This window comes from Sus scrofa, chromosome 15, assembly GCF_054392235.1.
Source record: "Sus scrofa isolate SSC_HxYL_T2T_F1_AM1 chromosome 15, Sscrofa_HxYL_maternal_Yorkshire_Landrace_v2.0, whole genome shotgun sequence".
Lineage (NCBI taxonomy): Eukaryota > Metazoa > Chordata > Mammalia > Artiodactyla > Suidae > Sus > Sus scrofa.
In genome coordinates this window covers 111,325,592-111,346,947 of record NC_139397.1, presented here as the reverse complement: position 1 = coordinate 111,346,947, position 21,356 = coordinate 111,325,592, and the positions used below count along the sequence as shown (strand labels likewise).

The 21,356-nt window shown below is 33.7% G+C and overlaps 1 long non-coding RNA gene across 1 annotated transcript in view; it reads left to right on the top strand.

Annotated features, from left to right (window-relative positions):
• Window positions 1-19,534, top strand: part of LOC106506313 (uncharacterized) — a 117,746-nt gene extending 98,212 nt beyond the window's left edge. The window contains exons 2-3 of the long non-coding RNA XR_014830314.1: window positions 9,907-10,021; window positions 19,406-19,534. This is a non-coding gene — a long non-coding RNA (uncharacterized LOC106506313). The remainder of the gene's footprint in view (window positions 1-9,906; window positions 10,022-19,405) is intronic.
• The last annotated feature ends 1,822 nt before the right edge of the window (window positions 19,535-21,356 follow it).

Below are 21,356 nucleotides of genomic sequence, written 5' to 3'. Positions count from 1 at the left end.
CAATACTAATTAGCCATAATAGCAACATGACATTTTTTATTTCGGCCATATAGATATAGCCCTTAAAAAATGAACTCTTTCATACTAAAGATCATATTATTTAACCTTTAAATTGTAAGCATTAACTTTGGGTCTGCCATTAAACAGATATTTAACAGTAATTTGTTGAATGGCTCAATGATAGATGAGTTAAATTTAGAAGCTTAATACACAGATACTGACATTCATACATACACACACAAACACACACACAAGTGTTGGAAGTCTATAAAGTAACTGTTAAATAGAAATTCATTTTTTTCTTCCCTATTCATTACCTTGAACTGAGCATGAAATTTGCATAACTATTGCCAGGCGAATGGTGGCAACTGGTCAAGGTTTAATAGGCCCAATGGTTAGACTTGTTTTAGGCACTATTAGGAATGCACTAACAATTTGTTTGCAATTTTTGTATAAAATCTGCTATTTAGTGTAGTTTCAGTCTTGGCTTTTGAAAGGTTAAATAACTAAAATCATATTAAACATCAAACTTGTGCAAGACTATGATCACGTAATCACAATGATTACCATCTTACATAATCCACTTAATCAGTAATATGAATATGATTCAGAATTATCATTATCTGATTGTCCATTTTCAATTATAGATATAAATCAATAAAAATCTTACGTGCTTTATATGTTGGGATTATAAGCCAATTGAAGTAAAAATTAAATTAAAATTTACAACTCTGAAACATAGTTATAAACAAAAAAACTATATACAAATGTTCACAGATGATTCACTTGAAACAGCCAAAATCTGGAAATGCCCAAGAAGTCCCTCAGCAGGTGAATGGCTAAACAAACTGTGGTTTGTTTGTGACCCCATACCAGGGGTCAATACTTAGCAGTGAAAAGGAACAAACTATTGACATATGCCACAACCTGGATGGGTCTTCAGAGAACTATTTTAAATTTTAAAAAAAGCCAAACCTGAATGATAACATATTGGGTGATTCTACTTATATAACATTTTGAAATGACAACTTTTAGAAATGGAGAACAGATTGGTGATTCCCAAGAGCTAGAAAAAGTAGGGGTTGAAGACAGCAGAAAGGTTACAGAATGACAACTGAATCTTTGTTGTGGTGGAATTCTTTAGCATTTTGACTGTGGTAGTAGATACATGCACCTACACATGTCATAAAACTATATAGAACTAAATATAGACACACACAAATGTGTAATAAGTAAAACTGAGGAACTCTGGATAAGATGGTGGATGGTATCCATGTAAATATCGTGGTCGTGACATTGCCAGATGATCTACAATATATTACCATTGAGGGAAATGGATTTAAGGGTACATGGGATCACTCTATTATTTTCTACATTTGTGTGTGAATCAATAATCATCTCAATAAAATTAAATTAAAAAACAATACTTAAAAACTAGTGATTGCTATTGCAAGAGTGAAGTGCAATAAGAAATTATAAAAGCTATTAATTTTATATTAAAATCATTAGTAATCACTTTAAAATAGAGAAATAGATTGACAATACAAGTGTTAAGAGAGCCTGTATGTGAAACGATTTAAGCATAATACTTTCGTGATTTAAAAATTATTTGCAAAAAAATTATAACGAAAAAAGAATAAGCAGATTAAATAATGCAAATCCTTGTAGAATTGTCTGTTCTACTCCTATGCCATAATCATTTAAACAATCTATAAAAATGATTAGATTTAGTTATTTAATTAAATTTAGTTCCTAAGTCAAGTGAGGGAAGAAGAAAAACATAATCCCCCAGATTGTAAATGACTACATCCTTGATCAAACTTTTTCAATCCAGATATAATAAAGAACATAAAATATATCAAAAAAAGAAGGAAATGTTTGGGGAAAATATAATATCCCCAAGATACATCATTTGCAATTAACATCACTTGAAAGTAAATTAGTATTTAATAAAAAATATTCATTAATTATTTAATGAATAAAGTGATCACAAAATAAATGTATTGGTTGAAAGTCCTGAGAAATTCATGGTTTCTGCTCTGCAATATCAAACTTAAAACTTGACTACTGAAAGTTTAAAAATAAACCTGCAATAAAAATTTAATATTTTTCACTAAATCATAGATTTATTTTTGCTTTTTAAAAAAATAAAAGTATAGTTGATTTACAATGTTTCTTCAATTTCTGTTGTACAGTAAAATGACTCTATCATCCCTGTGCTATACAGTAGGGCCCCATTGTCCAAAATTTTTTAGATGCATGTATCTAGGAATTTGGAAGGCAAATATTTTAGTTATCCTATGAAGATCATTAGATCTTGATGACTAATCTTGATTAGTTCAGAGATGACTAAAAATCTACAATGATTTTTCCAATGCTTAACATATGTATGCCATAGTATATAGCAACACTACTCAATATATGCTGTTCATACCAATCACGTGAAAATATTTGGTAAATTGCAGATATTGATTTAGTACATCTGGAGTAGGCCAGGGATTCTATATCTCTAACAAGGTTCCTGGAGAAGCCAAATATGCTCATCTGAGTACACATTTTATTTTTATTGTATTGTATTGTATTTTTAATTTTATTTAAGTGTAGTTGAATTACAATGTTGAATTAGTTTCAGATGTACATCAAAGTAAATGTTACACATATACATATATTTTAAGTAGCAACATTGTCGGAGATACAGGTTCTAAGCAGTTATTTTTTTCCTTATGAGTTTTGTAGACATACTGAGGAGACAAGCTATAAAGACATGAAATAATGCTCTGTTAGGGCTGAACATCTCAGTAACTTAGTCTGTATAGAAAAACATTGGAAAGGAGAAATCAGGTTTCTACTTTCTATTGTCCAGATTTCCTTGATAGATATTGCTCTTTTGTGTTGTGTTATACCAATTAAAGCCAAAGGAAACAAGCAAAATTAACATAATTACAAATTAATGAATTTTGTGATTTTAAGAAAAGAACAGGAACCAGAAACACCAAGAAAGTGAATTTGAATTATACCAACCACTGAGAAGCTTAGGAAAATATGGGGACAGTCTCCAAGAAAGGAGAATCTGAGACAAACTAATTCCAGAAAATAAGATATTCTTTAGGAAATGGGTGCAAGAAAATGTCCCACTAATGAATAGGAGAAACAATAAATAAGAGAAAAAATAAACTTGACTAAATTGAAAATTGATGCTATTAAAGCCTGAAACTTAAATGGGTAATTAGGTCAGGTTACTAGAAATAAATAGGAAAAAAGCCTACTCTTTTGATAAAAAGGACAAGAAAGGACAAAAGTAAATTTAAATGCAACTTGCAAAAATAAAGAGCAAGGAAACAATCTTAGAGAAGTCTAGTAACAGAACTCAAGATAAGTAAAAGATGGAAAATGCCCACTACGAAAAAATGAAACAGCTATCTTTTTACAAACAAAATCTGCAATCAAAAAATTTAAAAGATTTGGGGAAAGAAACAAAAAGAAATAAGAGAACTTAAGGAATGGGAGAAAATAGTTTCAGATGATGCAACCGACAAGGGCTTAATCTCTAAAATATGTAAATAACTTATACAACTCAACAGCAAAAAAGCCAACAACCCAATGGAAGATATACAGATGGCCAATAAACACTTGAAACAATGCTCAATATCACTAATTATTAGAGAAATGCAAATCAAAACGACCATGAGATACCACCTCACACCAGTAAGAATGGCCATCATTAATAAATCCACAAATAACAAATGCTGGAGGGGATGTGGAGAAAAGGGAACCCTCCTGCACTGTTGGTGGGAATGTAAGCTGGTACAACCACTAGGGAGAACAGTATGGATGTACCTTAGAAATCTTCACCTAGAACTACCATATGACCCAGCAATCCCACTCTTCAACATATATCCAGACAAAACACTTCTTAAAAAAGACACATGCACCCGCATGTGCATTACAGCACTATTCACAATAGCCAAGACATGGAATCAACCTAAATGTCCATGGACAGATGATTGGATCAAGAAGATATGGTGTATATATACACAATGGAATACTATCTCAGCCATAAAAAGAACAAAATAATGCCATTTGCAGCAACATGGATGGAATTAGAGATTCTCATCATGAGTGAAGGGAGTCAGAAAGAGAAAGCCAAATACCATATGGTATCACTTAAATCTGGAATCTAATATATGGCACAAATGAACCTTTCCACAGAAAAGAAAATCATGGACTTGGAGAATAGACTTATGGTTGCCAAGGGGAAAGGGTAGGGAGTGGGAGGGACTGGGAGCTTGGGGTAAATAGATGCAGAATGTTTCCTTTGTGATGGATTAGCTATGGGATCCTGCTGTGTAACACTGGGAACTCTGTCCAGTCACTTATGATGGAACACTTAATGTGAGAAAAAAGAATGCATACATGTATGTGTAGCTGGATCATCATAATGTAAAGTAGGGAAAAAAAGAAAAAGAAAAATATATATATATATATATATGTTAAAAAAAGAAAAGAAAAAGAAAAATGGGCAAAAGACCTGAATAGACATTTCTCCAAAGAAGATATACAGATGGCAAACAAGCACATGAAAAAATGCTCAACATCACTGATCATTAGAGAAATGCAAATCAAAACTACTATGAGGTACCACCTCACACTAGTCAGAATGGCCGTCATTAATAAATCCACAAATAACAAATACTAGAGGGGATGTGGAGAAAAAGGAACCCTCCTGTACTGTTGGTGGGAATGTAAGCTGGTACAACCACTAGGGAGAACACTATGGAGGTACCTGGGAAAAATAAATATGGAACTACCAGCAACGATCCAGCAATCCCACTCCTGGGCATACCTCCAGAGAAAACTTTCATTGAAAAAGATACATGCACCCTATGTTCACTGCAGCACTATTCACAATAGCCAAGACATGGCAACAACCTGAATGTCCACAACAGCTGATTGGATTAGGAAGATGAGTTATATATACACAATGGAATATTACTCAGCCATTAAAAAAAAATAATGCAATGGCAACAACATGTAGGGAACTAGAGACTCTCATCCTAAGTGAAGTAAGTCAGAAAGAGAAAGACAAATACCATATGATATCACTTATATCTGGAATCTAACACAAGGCACAAATGAACATTTCCACAGAAAAGAAACTCATGGACTTGGAGAACAGACTTGTGGTTGCCAAGGGGGAGGGGGAGGGAGTGGGAGAGACTGGGAATCTGGGATTAATAGATGCAAACTATTGCCTTTGGAATGGATAAGGAATGAGATCCTGATGTATAGCACTGGGAACTATATTTAGTCAATTATGATGGAGGATGTGAGAAAAAAAAACGTATATATGTGTGTATGACTAGGTCACTTTGCTGTACAGTAGAAAATTGACAGAACACTGTAAACCAGTTATACTGGAAAAAATAAAAATCATTTAAAAAAAGATTAAAGGAGACTAAAGAGATACAAAAAAAATTTTTTTAAATGTGGAACTTAGATCAATCTGCATACCTCTGGAAGAGTGAAATCATGTTGAATAGCTTAAAAATGTATTAATTTTCTGGAGTTCCCATCATGGCTCAGTGGTTAACAAATCCCACTAGGAACCACGGGGCTGTGGGTTTGATCCCTGTCCTTGCTGGATGGGTTGATGATCCAGCACTGCCGTGAGCTGTGGTGTAGGTTGAAAGCTTGGCTTGGATCCCATGTAGCTGTGATTCTGGTGTAGGCCAGCGGCTACAGCTCTGGTTAGATCTCTAGCCCTGGAACCTCCATATGCTGCGGGTGCAAACCTAGAAAAGGCAAAAAGACCAAAAAAAAAAAAAAGTATTAATTTTCTAATTACTTTTTCTAAAGTATCAAACTATTTTAAAATTATACAAAATAATTTTTGGGTAAGAGGGTGTGAACTGAAGTTTGGCACTTGCCATCAGTCTCTACATGGAGTACAAAAACTTGAGCCACTGCAGCACCCCCTGAGTGGACCTCAGGGTTGTGCTCTGGGAAAACTGGAAGAACAGGTCTTCAGGTAGTCAGGTAGTTTTAGGAGGAGATTTTATAGGCCCAATTCTTGCATCTCCTCATATCTATAAAAACATTCAAATCCTTCATGGTGATGCCTGTTCCTTTTGGACTCGTAGTAACTTTCAGGAGATGAGCAACAAATTTTGTAAACTGTGTATGCTGCATGCACCTTCCCCTCACATTTATCATATCCTGATATTCCTCCTTTTCCTCCTTGGGTGGTATTCCAGCCTGGTCTGTAGTTAAGGGTTAAGAATGTCTCCAAGGGTGAGAGCCAGTGAGTCCTGCAGGCTGTGAAAACTGAGGATACTGGCCCTGATAGCAGAGGTACACATCAAAGGAATGATTTCAGTGAGCCCAGGCTCACTTTTGTTATTACTCTCTGCCCTTTGTTGCAAAAACTCCTATAAATCCTAGCTCCTCCCTCACTGCCTTGGAGAGTTTTCTCAGGGCTACCTGATATGCTGCTGTCTCCCAGGCTTAGGTCCTAATTTTGCCCCAAATAATACAATTCTCAACTGTCAGGTTGTATTTTTTTTTTTTTTTTTTAGTCAACAAGAGGTTCAATATCATAACATATAAATGAAAAAAAAAGTTACACCAAAGAATAATTTGGGGTTGCAGTAAATGAGAAATATGTTTGAAACATCCATCATAATTTATACCTGGGAAGGAATTCCCAAATCTAAAATGTAGAAAAATAAAAATATATGTGTTTTCAAGAAACGTATGTATTATGGGTTTAGAAAATACATAAATAAACCAGTCCCACGTAATCCTGGTAAAATAACCCCTGCCCTTGGGAAGCAGGTGTTGTGACTGAATGATGATTTACAGATGAACAAATACATACTTCATACATACGGAAAAAATAGAAAATTGAGAAACTGGTATAAAGACTTAAAAAATGGTTTCCCTAACATAATAATACACAATGAATCTGACTTATTTGTATAGGTCATGAGATATCAAATCCAGAGAGAGAATTTCAGAAAAAAATAATGTATAGTGAACCCAAATACAGGACCATAAAATGGGCAATTTGACAAATTGGCAGAATTTCTTATGGTAGGAAAATATAGAGATTGATCATGGTAGATAGCTTGAAAATAGCCAGCTAGCTAGCAGATAAATGATAGATAGGTGATAGATAGGAAAAAGTGATTATATCAGATTAATTTATAAGCCCATTTGAATAGCATGGCTATGTGAATGTGACACAGTTGGAGTCCCAGCCACACTCTTAACACTCACTGGTCTAGCATTTGTCAGTAACGTTTAACTGCAAGCATCTGTGACTCTCCATCCCAGGGCCTTCTCTAGGCTCACACATATGGGTAGGATGGTACCACCTGACATAATCCTCTTGGGGGCAGTCCTCTGCCAGTGATAGATGGAGCATGGGAAGGTAGATAGCTTAGCTTCCTTGTCCCTTAGATGGGAAAATTCTGCATATAGATTGTACATAGTCCTTCAAAGTTCCTAACAGAGATGGGCTTCAGTTTTGCATGGCGGTAGCCTAACTGTCCTCCTTAACTCACTTAATGTTTTTTCCCTACCAGTGAATCCTGGACCACCTCCCAAAGTGCCTCCTTTGTGTTTAAATTCTTGCCTCCATGTCTTCTAGAGGACCTCACATATGACATAGTGTCAGTCTATATCCAAACCATTCTCAACAATATTAAAAATTATCAACAATCTGATAGGATATGTTTATTTTATTGGCATTTAAGAAAACACTAGAGAATTTCACACATTTCCTTGCTTTTTGTTCCCTTCAAATGTGTCTTTTTTGCTTCTCATTAGACTATTTTTTTTCTATTTTAATGAAGAATTCACTTATTGATCTGAAAGATCACAATTTATTAAGGAAATAAATCATTTGATTATAATTTGCTTTAAAGTGCTTGTATTATGTGCTTGAGATATGTACATTTATGTATCATGGATTTGCCCTTCCAGGTTTATTGATTATGTAACCAAATCAAACTTTTTTCTATTTTTTTATGTTTATTTTTTATTTTATAAATAAAATTGGGGTATAGTTGATTTACAGAATTTATTAGATTTAGGTTTACAGCCAAGTGAATAATTTATATATATTCATATATCTATTCTTTTTTTCCCATATTGATTCATTGAGTAGTCCTCCCCGTGCTCTACAATAAGCCCCTATTAATCTCCCCTTTATACAGTCAAATATTTAATTATGATTTCCGATTTCTGTCACCTACTAAAGAAATACCTTTGTATTCAAGGCTTGTATAAGGAAAAGACACTAACAATGGTTTAGCACATCACTCAACTGTAAATGGCACGTGTATAATCATAATAATATAATCAAAATACTGGATTTCAATCTAACCAAAATTTCCATAAAACTCTGTTAGGAAGATAGTGGGGTGGAAAGTGAGTTATCGTGTGAGACAGGAATAGGAAAGAAAGTTAAGTCCTCTCTCCCTACTATGATTTCTAAGGCATAACTTAAAATTGAAAAAATCATGATACTCCAGAGACATATGGAGATGAATATTAAATAATCAGCTAACATAAGTCAAATTGATTGTCTCTACCGTTTAGTTTTGCTTGCTGAACTATTGCATAGCTATTGAATTTTATAAAGCATATACTCATCTAATTTTAATTAAAATAAAACAACCAAACAAAAAGTGAACAGTTAGGGTTATATGCATTAATTCGTGATAAGCTACTTTACTCTGTTCCTTTGATACTTATTTTTTTAGCTGATTTTATTTGCAAATGATTTCAATTTTGCTTTCTCAGTTTGGCTAGTTATAATTCAATTCCGTTTGCTAAATGGCCTATGTCTAGAAATGATAAAGACTGACATTCTTATATTGTTTTGCTTCTAAAGGAAATGTTCCTATTTCTTCCTAGTAAACATAATACATCCCTTTAGGAAAAAACAAATCTTTCTAGCTCTATTTTACTAATGAGTTTTGTCAGGACTGGTTTTCAATGTTATCAAATAGATTTTGGGCATAAAAATTTAATCATGCACCCTTTTTCATTTAACCTATTAATACGGTGAATTAAAATAGTATTAAGGCACCATACAATTCTCAAGAATATCAGGATAAGGATGGAACTGGAGAGGCTGATTTTGGTGTACTGCTGGAATCTATCTAATATTTTTGTCTATAAATATTTTTATGCTGTCTTTTCTGCAGTTTAGATTTAAAAGTTCTAGCCTTCCTAAAATAAGTGAAATGTTTTCTTTCATTTTCTATGCTCTAATATTATTTAAACAGCAGCAAATTAAGTATTTAAAACTATTTGGACTTAAAAATTTAATTTGTTTCACTTGCTTAGGAGCTTATACATAAGGAGAATTAAGATAGATACAATTTTATTTAACATCTTTGGAGTTTAGGGTCAATTTTTTAAGATTTTTGAAATCTATATTTTTCTAAAAATATGGGTATATTTATCCAGACTTTCAATTCCAGCAGCATACTAGTGGTTAAAAATCACTTTAAAATATCAATTTTTATTTCTCCTCTCTTTGTGAATATGTACTTTTTTATTCAAAATTAATAAATATATGTATTTTCTCTTAATTAATCTAAGTTATAACTAATCTCATTACTTTTAAAGAATTAGTTCTTAAATTGATGGGTTTTGTTTTCTTACTTTAAAAAAAATTTCAATAATTAATGTCTTTCTTCTCTGTCCTAAATATCCTTTTTTCCCTCAGATTTGTAAGTTTGTTCTAATGATTTTGCTTTTTTGTTATGAAAGCACTAAGGCTGTGATTTTTTCATATAATACTATTTAATGTCCTCATTGCATTTATTTTTTAGAATCGGTATTTTGTCAGACTTTTTCATTTGTGGTTCCTATATTTTGATTTGTCTTCAGTTAACTGGATCATATCTTACTGTTTCCGGTTTGTCTTATTCTGAATCTGAAGCACAGGCAGGCCTACAGACTGGTGTGGCACAGTTCCACATTCGCCATCCCGACACACAACAAGGTGAGTGTATCCCTGGGCTATTGGTGTAAAACCCTGAGCTCTTGCCCTTGGAAGAACTTCTTGCTGCTGGCTTTGTATGTAAATTGACCAGACACCCAATTCTCAGAGTACTTTCTTCCTTCAAAGCCATCTAACTCTTAAGCTCCCTTCTAGCTACAGTGAACTTGCATTTGCATTTTTAAGTATTTCCTTTGTCCTGACCTGCTGCATAAGCCTGAAGGCTCACAGAAACTGATATATTTGTCTTCAAATTCAAAGATTTTACCAGGAAGTGGCTTGGAATTAATTTTTTTTTAGTACACAAAGTGACTTCCTTTCAACTAACTCCATGTCTTTCATTACATAAAAATGTTAGTTATTATATTATTGAATTCGTGTCCATTTCATTTGTTTGGATTTATTTTGCAAAACTACAGGTGTCTTATCTTCTTCCACCTCTGTCTATTCTCTTTTCTCTGTTGCTTTTCATATTTTTATTGTTTATCCTTGTATTCCGTATGTTTGTTCTTGAGGCTATGATCAAGTTCACTAATTTGCTTGTTGTTGTGGCTGCTATTTGCTTGTTTATTTTATTTTATTTTATTCTGCATATCCATTCTGCATCTTGCTACATATAAATATTTTAAAGTTGTTAGTATCATTATTTCTTTTTGTAACCCTGCAAAATCATTTTTTTCATCTCCTTCTGTTGCTTTATCAATTTCTATTTCATTTAGTCTATATTTTCTTTAATTTCTTTGAAAGCATAATTTATTCAGGAATAGTATTTTCAACTCTTTTTCTAGAATAAATCTGAGATACTCTTTTATGTGATCTGTTCTGCTTCTTATACTTTGCTCTACTTTGTATTGGTGCCATGTATGTGTTTTTGTTTTTTTTCTCCTTTTTATTGTTTATCTTTAAACATGGAAAATCCTGTCTCACGTTGACCATTTCTCCAAAAACAGTGTGAGTACAATATCCTTGAATACCCTTTGAGTGTTCCCCTTAGCACTTTGTTAAAAGAAACACTATTCTTGCTTTCTCATTTTTTCATGAGCAGACTTCTCAGCAGAGGCAATACAAAAAGTAAACTCCTGGGCCCTCTCTTCTCTTGCTTCAATCAACCAAACCTTCATTAATACTAGGAACACTGACAGTTCTGGTCACTCCATCAAGTGAGATTAATGTGTTAGAGGTTATTGTTTGTGTGGCTCCAACTCTGAGACCTATTTCACTGTTAATGGCAAGTCTCCTCTATAATGTATGCTCCCCATCACTCTCCCTCCAGCTGCTTTTCCTGCAATTGGGTGAATAAAATCAATTCAACTAGATAAGTTACAAGAAGGCTGATTTGTTCCTGGGCCCAACCTTGATCTTCAATACAGGGGAAAAATTAGTGGTAACTAAATTTCCCTTATATAGTCCGGATGTATCATTTGATTCAGAGTCAATTAACTGAAAAATAAATTTTAAAAATAAAATTTAAAAATCAGACATTTGTTAGTTAGGTTTCCTTTAAACCTTGAACTTTTTTGGGGAGGTGTCTTTTTTTTTTAGAGCCATGCCCGCAGCATATGGAAGTTCCCAGGCTAGGGTTCAATTTGGAGCTGTAGCTGCCAGCCTACACCAGAGCCACAGCAATGCAAGATCCAAGCCGTGGCTGCAACCCACACTGCAGCTCGTGGCAATGCTGGATCTTTAACACACAGAGCAAGGCTAGGGATGGAGCCTGCATCCTCATGGATACTGGTTGGGTTCATTACCGCTGAGCCAGAATGGGAATTCCAAATGTTGAACTTGATAATATAAATTGTCCATTCTCCTTATTTGATTAAAAAAGATGAAAAGGGATCTGGGGATGCAGGAGGATAAATTATAGAATCTCATGAGAATTCTTAATGGGAATTTTTGTATACTACTATTTTCTAGGAGTACATTTTCTATATTTTCAGTTGAGAATATACCATCTTCCATGAATAATGGTATATGAGTGTGAGGTGCCTTTCAGAATTCCTTTGTTTTCCCACTTCTGGGTCACCCCTCACTCTAATAGGTAAACTAAGAGACTACACAGCAAGCAAAGAAAAGCCAAGATATTCTTATGGAGATATAAGTGTGATTCTTATTGGTAACACATATAGACATGACACCCGAGTCCCAAAACACTGTATATAAAGCAATGAGACACTGATAATTTTCTTCTTCCAGTTAAAATGAAATTATAAATTACATAAACTACATATACTGAGAAGGATAATAAATGCATACTAGCAAAGAATATAGGAGCTAAAAGAAAGTGACAAAATTATTCATACTGGTAAAATTAATCTGGAAAATCTTTTTGATAAATTCAAATTTTATATCAGAATTTTAAGAAAGAGTGATATAACTACTAGAAGGATAGGGTAAAAATTCTTATTAAAAGAAAAGGACTGAGAAGAGAATAACATTCAATTATTGTTGGGAGAATAATAAAGGTTAAAATACAAGAAGCTTATATTAAGCTTATACAAATGTTTGTTGAATTGTAGAGCAGTCTTAATCTTCTCTATCTCCAGAGACTAAAGAATAAATTGTTTAAAATGACTAAGATAAATTTAGAATCAAAATAATTAAAATGGTATATGTTAAATCCCTGAACATATGTAATACTTTATAAGATGCTAAATAGAGACCTAAATCCAACATTCAAAAGGAGATATCTACCCTCTAAAAATATATATTTTCAAATGAAAGTACATAAATGCCTAAGCAAATATATCAGAAGCATGTGACTGGAAGTAGGCTGTGATTAAGAGTTGTGGGGTTTTTTTGTTTGTTTGTTTGTTTTGCTTTTAGCGAGGGCCTCACTCGAGGCATATGGAAGTTCCCAGACTAGGGGTTGAAACAGAGCTGCAGCCACCAGCTTACATCACAGCCACAGAAAAGCAGGATCCGAGCTGTGTCTACAACCTACACCACAGCTCATGGCAACAACGGATCCTTAACTCATTGAGCAATGTCAGGGACTGAACCTTAATCCTCATGGATACTGGCCAGACTTGTAACCCACCGAGCCACAACAGGAGCTCAGTGGGTTACAAGGGAGAAGAGCATTACTTTACAGTAGTACTTATCTGCTTTAAATGTGGATAAATAAAATTTCTTTGTAGTTCCCTGTAGCACAAGCAGGTAAAGGAGGTGGCATTGTCACTGCAGCTGTTCAGGTCACTGCTGTGATGTGTGTTCCCTCTCTGGCCCCAAAATTTCGACATGCCAAAAAGAAATATGAGAAATATAAAATATATAAATAAAATCTCTCAAGGAACTATGAAACATTGTTGTCATCAACAAAAAATAGAGGCAGTGCTGAATAATCCACCAAGCTCTTCTCTTGGCATTTTTTCCCCACCCTCTAAGGATTCCAACCACTCAGACTTCCCAAGTCCTTAGTCAGTGTCTCTCATTCCAGAAAATGGTTTAAGAACCTTTGCTATGATTATATTCCATTGACTGTCTTGAGGAAACCAGTAATATCTTATCCAAGGACATATGCCAAGCAGTTCACAGTAGGCCTTTAATTCAAATACCTTTCTGTGAATTACATCAAAACTTTTTTCTATTCATTGAGGACTACAGATTTCTGAACAGGCCTAGTACAGATATAAATGAATATTTCTGTCTATTAATACTGCTACAATCGGAAACTGAACTTTCAAATTAGAACTAGAAATTCTAAATCTCCTAGAGAATAACTATGTCTCCTTCATTTTCCTGCAATCAACTGTTAGGATGGACATGTCAAAGAATCATTGTGGGGGTTTTTTTTGTTTTTTTTTTTTCTTTCACTTTTAAACATTTAATTTTCTTCTTGTTTAAATCTAAATAAATACTTCTTGATTAGGAAGGACATCTGGATATTTGAACAGGTGGTTGGAGAAGATTATGGAATAGCTTCTCAGGAAAACATTCCTAACTAGATACACAACCATCTGTCATTATTGTTAAAAATTCTTATGTGTAGGAAAAATTATAAAATGAGCTCTTAATGGCCCACATATTGATATTTTCAACAATAAAACTATGGGTCAGGTAAAAAGAGAGATATATTAAATAACCCAAGCTACTTTTGAACAGAGAAATTTTTCTGTCAGAAATGTCCACACTAAGCACCATAAACTCTAAAATTAGGATGCTAATACATATGATTAATTAAAAGGTACTTTGGCAAATACAATTGATAAATTCTTAGTTAAAGTAAACAAGTTTTTTTCCTATTTATTTTATATTAGAAATCCTCAGAGCCTTTAAGATATCAATGTATAATATAACTAGCTAAATAAGAAGTGAATTCTGGAGAAAACTGATCATTTTGAACTAGAAGGGTGACAATTTAGCCAGAATTCCAAATAAGAAACATCAACTTTATACCATTTCCAAAATATTTTCATGATTCAGAGATTGAAGTAATGACACATAAACTAGCAACACGATAGGCTAGTGTGGCTCTCCCCTACCCTGAAAAGTAGATAGTTACTCTGAGGTTCTGATCCTGTGTGTTCCTTCCTATCACTACGTTATTTTAGAAAGAAAAGATCTGAACAGTAAGTACCAGAAGAGAAACAATGAATGTGTATATTCTGGATGAGGTAATTCCCACATAATACAGCATTGTAGACCAGGAACAGAGAAAAGGAATCACGTAGCAGAGCGTGCTTGAAATCCTGGTTTGACAGGAGCTCTATCAGTGCAGAAACAGATGGGGGTGGAGGGGGTTGCTGTCTCAGTAGGGCCCAGAGTACACTGGGTTCTAGCCCAGCAAAACAGATGAACAGGATTGGGAGTCGTGCAGATTAACCTAAGAATGCAATGTTGGGAACTAAATTAACATGCGAGACAGTTAAAAGCAACAAAACTAATATCAAAAAACATTGGATCAGAGACATAGCCGCAGACTTTTTTGTGTATTTTGACAGTTTGTTATCATATAAAGACTCTTTAGAGATATTTTTCCTTGTTGGAGTAAATATACTCTAACTAATATCAGTTAGATGAGTAAAACAATTTTTTAAGTATTCTCCTTTGATTTTATTAAATATTATATTTTAGCTGCAGAACATTTAATTTAACTGAATATATAAAGAAGATATAGTAATTGTGTGTTGTTTTGTTTGTTTGTTTGTTTTGGCTGCACCCACAGGCATATGGTTGTTCCCCAGCCAGGGATTGAATCTGAGCCACAGCTGCAACCCACGCCACAGCTGTGTCAATGCCTGATCCTTAGCCCCCTGGCCACAGTGGGAACACAAAGAGCAATTGTTTAGATTAAGCGAAATCTGAATTAACAGTGGATGTCTCAGCTGATATATCCAATACTTTAGGCTGCTGTCAAAATAGAAAGTTAATAATGAGAAGGATATCAGTCTCCTTTTACTTTATGCTAATTAGACCATGATGGGAGTTCCCTGTTCAGCCTATTTCAAGAAGGCCCTTAACAAATTAAAATGTGGCCAAATTGGTGAAGACTGTAAATCATTTATCAGTGATTATAGGTTTAAGTATGGACTAGACAATCATTTAATAGGGCTATTGTGTAGTAAATTTTTTTACTCAACAAGCTTTGTTTGAGGACCTAATCTGATTAGTTTTTAGAACAATATAAAATCAATGGACTAGGTCTTTTGAAATGATAGACACTTATACACAAAAAAGAGTGACATAAGGTACATTGCAGTAAGTTTCATCACATAAACTCATATCTACATATTTGTGCTACCGAGAACAACTAAATAAATATTTTTTCTTTGGGTTCTTTGTTCTTGAAGTTATAACAAATTGGGAAAATGCCGTGAATTTTTTTTCAAAGTTTTTTGATTTAACAATTCTTTTTCAAACTATTTGTCATTATCATGCCCCAAGGAGAAAATCAATTTAATTAATTAATTTTAATTTAATTTAATATTTACCTAATGAAAAATTAATATTAGGAAAGCAGATCTTGTCAAATATAGTTGAGCTTAGAGGACCACAAGCCACTGTAATATCTAAGATTTTTTTCTGTCTTATCACCTCACCCAAAACAGTTTTTCCCTCTTGGGGATAATATCTTTCCCATTGAGAATTTATGCTTTATCAAATCCATTCTTTATAGATTCACTCAAAACTTATTAATTCCCATTTCCCAACTTTTATTCATATTGTACCTTCAGCTAGCATTATTCTTTTTTCCATCTTTTAATTTATATAGAACATTCCCACATCAAAGAAACAATTCTAATCTCCCTTTTCTTGTGAGCATTTATGGTAATACATATTTCAATAAATTTTACTAAAAAATATTTAAATGTATTTTGTCTGTTTGTGCCATTAAATGTATTTATTTTAAAGTAATTTTTTTATTGTGATCATCAAATAAGACCATGTGTGTAAAGCACATATAAGTGGACACATAAGAGCATGGCAAGGAGTTCCATCATGGCTCAGTGGTTTATGAACCCAGCTAGCATCCATGAAGTCGTGGGTTCAATCCTGGCCTTGCTCAGTGGGTTAAGGATCCGGCCTTGCAGAGAGCTGTGGTGTAGGTCACAGATGCAGCTCAGATCCCATGTTGCTGTGGCTCTGGTGTAGGCTGGCGGCTACACCTCCAATTTGACCCCGAGCCTGGGAACCTTCATATGCTACAGGTGCAGTCCTAAAAACAAACAAACAAACAAAAAGAGCAAGGAAAAAAATGATACCTATTTCATATTATCCCTTTATAATTTGCATTACTGTATTATATAAGCTATAAAGCCACTTTCTATAATACTTCAAATGGGGTAATTTTATATTAAGATTAGGTAATTTCATATTCATTAATATATCCATATTCCAGTTATTTCAAAAACTATATCAATAATCCTATAATCTACATCCATGACTCCCTTTTATCTTGTAACTTCCTTCCTATTGTCTCCTCCTTAGAAACTCAACCTACAGATATCAAATCACGGCATTTATAGCAGTAGTTTTTAGACGTGTACAAGATGAAAAGGACAGATTACAATCAATTCTAGGTGACAATGGCAGCTTTCAAAAAAATTCAAGTTCAGAACCAAGCAGAGAGTCCAGTGGTTCTACAGAAGATTGCCAGGAGTGCATGTTTTCAGAATATAAAGGTGAGAGAAGGCATTTTTCTAAATAGAAGTGATAACTATTACTGCTTAAATTTAGAACAGGCTCCACTGCTGTGTGACAATTTGATTGTACATCCATGACTTTCTTTGTCTGGTATTATTTGTCTCTATCAGGTACTTGATACTGAAGTTCCTCTGGCTTTTCAAGGTCTCCTTTTAGCTGAAATTTGTAAATGCTTACTTGCATTTGCACCTATTGATATGCAATTTTTGTCCATTACAACTGGGCTGAAAAAAGAATTTTCCCAGAGCTTTAATCCAAGATTAGATAAAAAGAAATATTGTTATAGGTATTATCTTTGTAATTAATGTATCTGCACTAAGCACACAGATACCTATTCAGAAATGTTCAATGAAGACATTACCTTAAAGAGTGAAATTAAGAATACAGCAAATTTTTAAAAAAATTTCCTTATAATTATGAAGCTCATGCTATTCTATATATCATTTTCCACAAAGCTTCTGTATTCTTCATATTAATTAGATAAAATAAAAACATTTCCTTTAGTCATATGATTCAGTTATATTTAAGTAAACTACATAACTCTGAATAAACTTAAAATCATTATCAACCATAGCATTTATGTGAAAGAACTGGATATTTATTTTATTCAAGTGAATTAACTGGGGAAGAACTGTACTTATACAATGATTTGATAAACAATACATGAAAATAATATAATGGACAGTTCTAATCAAAGGGAAAATGCAGATGTATGATGTACTTAACACATCAAGAAAGGAAAATAATTAATAGCTCACTGGGTTTTCAGAGGCACAAAGCAACAGTCTAATTGAGCCTAAATTTGAATTCAAAAATATTTATATTTTCCTTCACATTATTTGAATGTTTTCTTTCTCAAGATTCTTTACAACATAGGAATCTGTGTGTTTTCGCGAACCCAGTAAAGCTGCATTAACCATTTTGTTATGGCTTAGATAACCTAGGGAATTAAAAAAAAAACTATGGATCCATTCTCAATTTACAGTCCCCAGGTAAGGAGCAAGAACATAAAGGACTTATAATGAACAATCAGAAGGAGAAATGGCATTACATAATAAAAAAATTAATTATACACAGAAGATAGCTAAGTAGATGATAGAGAGATAGGTAGATACATACTTACATACATACATACATACATGCATAGTAAGGATTGTGATTGATTTAATTAAGTATAGTTTATGCGTATAATTTAACAGAAAACTTAAAAAAGTAATAAATGTTATACTGGAAGAAAAAGGCAGGAAGATAATATATAGATAAAGAAAACAAAGAAAGAAGGAAAAAAGAAAGAAAAGGAATGTGAACATATGCAATTATGGCATCTTTTCCCCCTGACTCTTATGGTGAATTCATTTATATCTTCTAGACCTTTCTCTTCAGTCCTGCTACTTTCTAAGATATGGTGTTAGCCAACTAGGTTTTGTGTTTTATAATGCAGCAGATGGAGATATAAACTTGGTGGGAAAGCTTGAGAGATTTATATTTGAAAGTAGATTACTTACTGGAGAGAAGAATAAATAATCAAGAAAAGAAAGGGAAGGAGAGACTAGAAAGAGCCAAAGTGAGCTCTTTGGAGAGAGAATTTCAGGGAATTTGGAATGGGAGAGAAGCATCTTCAAGACAATTGGACCTTTAATAAAAAAAATTAAGAGATAGAGGAATGGAAAAATAAATATATTTTCATGTAATTCTCTGGTTAATGTACTTTTTTAGTGTTTTAAAGAAATTTTTTTTCATGTTTTAAGATTATTTCCATTAGTTTTTCTTTCCAATATGCCTGAAGGAGATAATATAGGACTCTTAAGTGTATCATACATCTGTGCATATAGTTGTGACCTCCAACCCCATGTGCCTTGAGTTATTCTCAAATCATAACAGGATAACTTTAGAAACAAGGATGAGTGAATTATTTGAACAACTGGTATTATTCATGCAACTGGGTCCTGGTAAACGGTTGATTACCACCATTAAGCTAAGTTTTTCACTCCCAATTACTTGAAACAGTGATTTCCCCACAATTACACAGCAGTTAGTAGCAAATCTAAGTAGAAACCAAGTCCCCTGTACTTCTCCCTTCCTTAAGTAATTCTTTGGTTCTTGAAGAAGGTCTTAGGACAAAATGAAGTTTTATATGAGAAACAGGCTTGTGAGAAGTGGAAAGCAGGAGGGAAATCAACAAGATTCATAAACAATTACAAAGCAGTATTTTCATGTAGAATTTTCTTTCTTTTACAATCCTAGCTTTCTGAGCACCTTTGTCTCCTGGGATGAAAGATTAAGAATCTATTATGACCTCAGCTCTTTGCTCATGTCTCCAGCCAGATTTGGAAAGGTGTTAAATTTTTCAACAATCTCTACTCCGAGCCTAAGAGAAGAAAAAGAAGATGGAGACAAAGGAAGAATAAAATAGGAAAGGCAGTTGGGTAAAGACAGATGAATAAGTATAGTTGTAGCACCCACCTCCTAGCTTGTGAGGAAAACCTAGCAACTCCTTTAATTTAATCTTCTGCCTTTACTCAAAATAGAGTACTGCCTTTACCAACCTCTTGTGGTTTCAAACTTGAAAAAAGGCACCAGAAGAGAATTGTACAAGGAAAAATAATTGTTCTTTTTTTAAAAAAAAAAATCTATGCAGGGAATTTTCAAAGACAATAAATGATTGAAAATGGTAACACTGGTCTTTTCTGCTATTTATAGAAAGAGGATTTGTGAAAAGTAAAAATAAAAGGAATTATGTTGTATTAGCCTTTCTCTCTCCTCCAGTATCATTGCGATTCATCCAGGCCATCTGATAATGGTATTACTCACCTAATATCACTCATCCTGTCTAAATTCATCACTGTCTTCATTTGCAGGCTTTCACCACAGCATTTGGATTTCTTTGATGCCATTCACCTCCTTTTTCCATCTCTAGCACTTTGAATGGTATGCAATAGATAATTGATAATATATTGATACTAATTATGTCTTCAGATCTGAACTTTCACATTGAAATGTTTCAAAATGACTGCCAGCTCTCATAATAAGAAATTAGAATTCTCAATGTGCTCAGCGGTAACGAACCTGACTAGTATCCATAAGGATTAAGGATCTGGCATTGCTGTGAGCTACAGTATAGCTTGCAGACTTGGCTCGGATCTGTCATGGCTGTGGCTGTGGCTGGGGAGTAGGTCAGCAGCTGCCACTCCGATTCGACCCCTAGGCTGAGAGCTTCCATATGCCATGGGTACAGCCCTAAAAAGACCAAAAAAAAGAGAAAGAAATTAGAAAGTTTTAGTGAGCTTAAACATCAGAAACAGGGGAACAAAACAAAACAAAAGAGTTGAACAGGAACACTTACGTGCAGGAACACTTTACCATACTCCACTAAGTTGAAATATTACTAAGACGCATTTTCTTAACTTTTTACATTTCAACCCAAATGTACATGTGGTCATTCCCAATAAAGCTACATGAGAATTACTTCGTGGAATTTTTCTTTTTGCTTGCTTTATTGAAGTATATTTGATTAACAATGTTGTGATAATTTCTACTGAACAAAGTGATTCAGTTATACACACACACACATCCATTTTTTTTCAGATTCTTTTCCCATATAGATTTTCACGGAATATCAGATAGAGTTCCCTGTGCTATACAGCAGGTCCCTGTTGGCCAATCATTCCAGGTACCATGGTGTGCATATGCCAATCCCAAACCCCCAATCCATCCCCCCCCACCTTTGGTAACCATAAATTTGTTTGGCAACCATAAATTTGTTTTCAAAGTCTATCAGTGTGTTTCTCTTCTGCAAATAAGTTCATTTGTACCCTTTTTAAAGATTCCACATATAAGCGATATCATATGATGTTTGCTTTTTCTGTATTTCTTGGAGTCTTAAGCAAAATATTTCCCTGCATAGTCATATGGATCTAGCACATCATCACCATTGAATGCTGAGCATTCAGTGAGCAAACCGAGTTAGAATTAGCCCTTACATAAGGGGCCATAGCAAGGTATATTCTTGACTGACATTTTTATACACTAAAATAATTTCAATTTACCGTATGCATTTTTTTAAGCACTCCCAGGATGAGTGACACCAATAACGCTCACTTTATGTAGTAGTTGATTAAAAGATTCTTCTCATTTTTTCTCAAATCCTGATTTTTCCAAAACTATAGTACTGTAGTACTTACTAGAGAATCAAAAT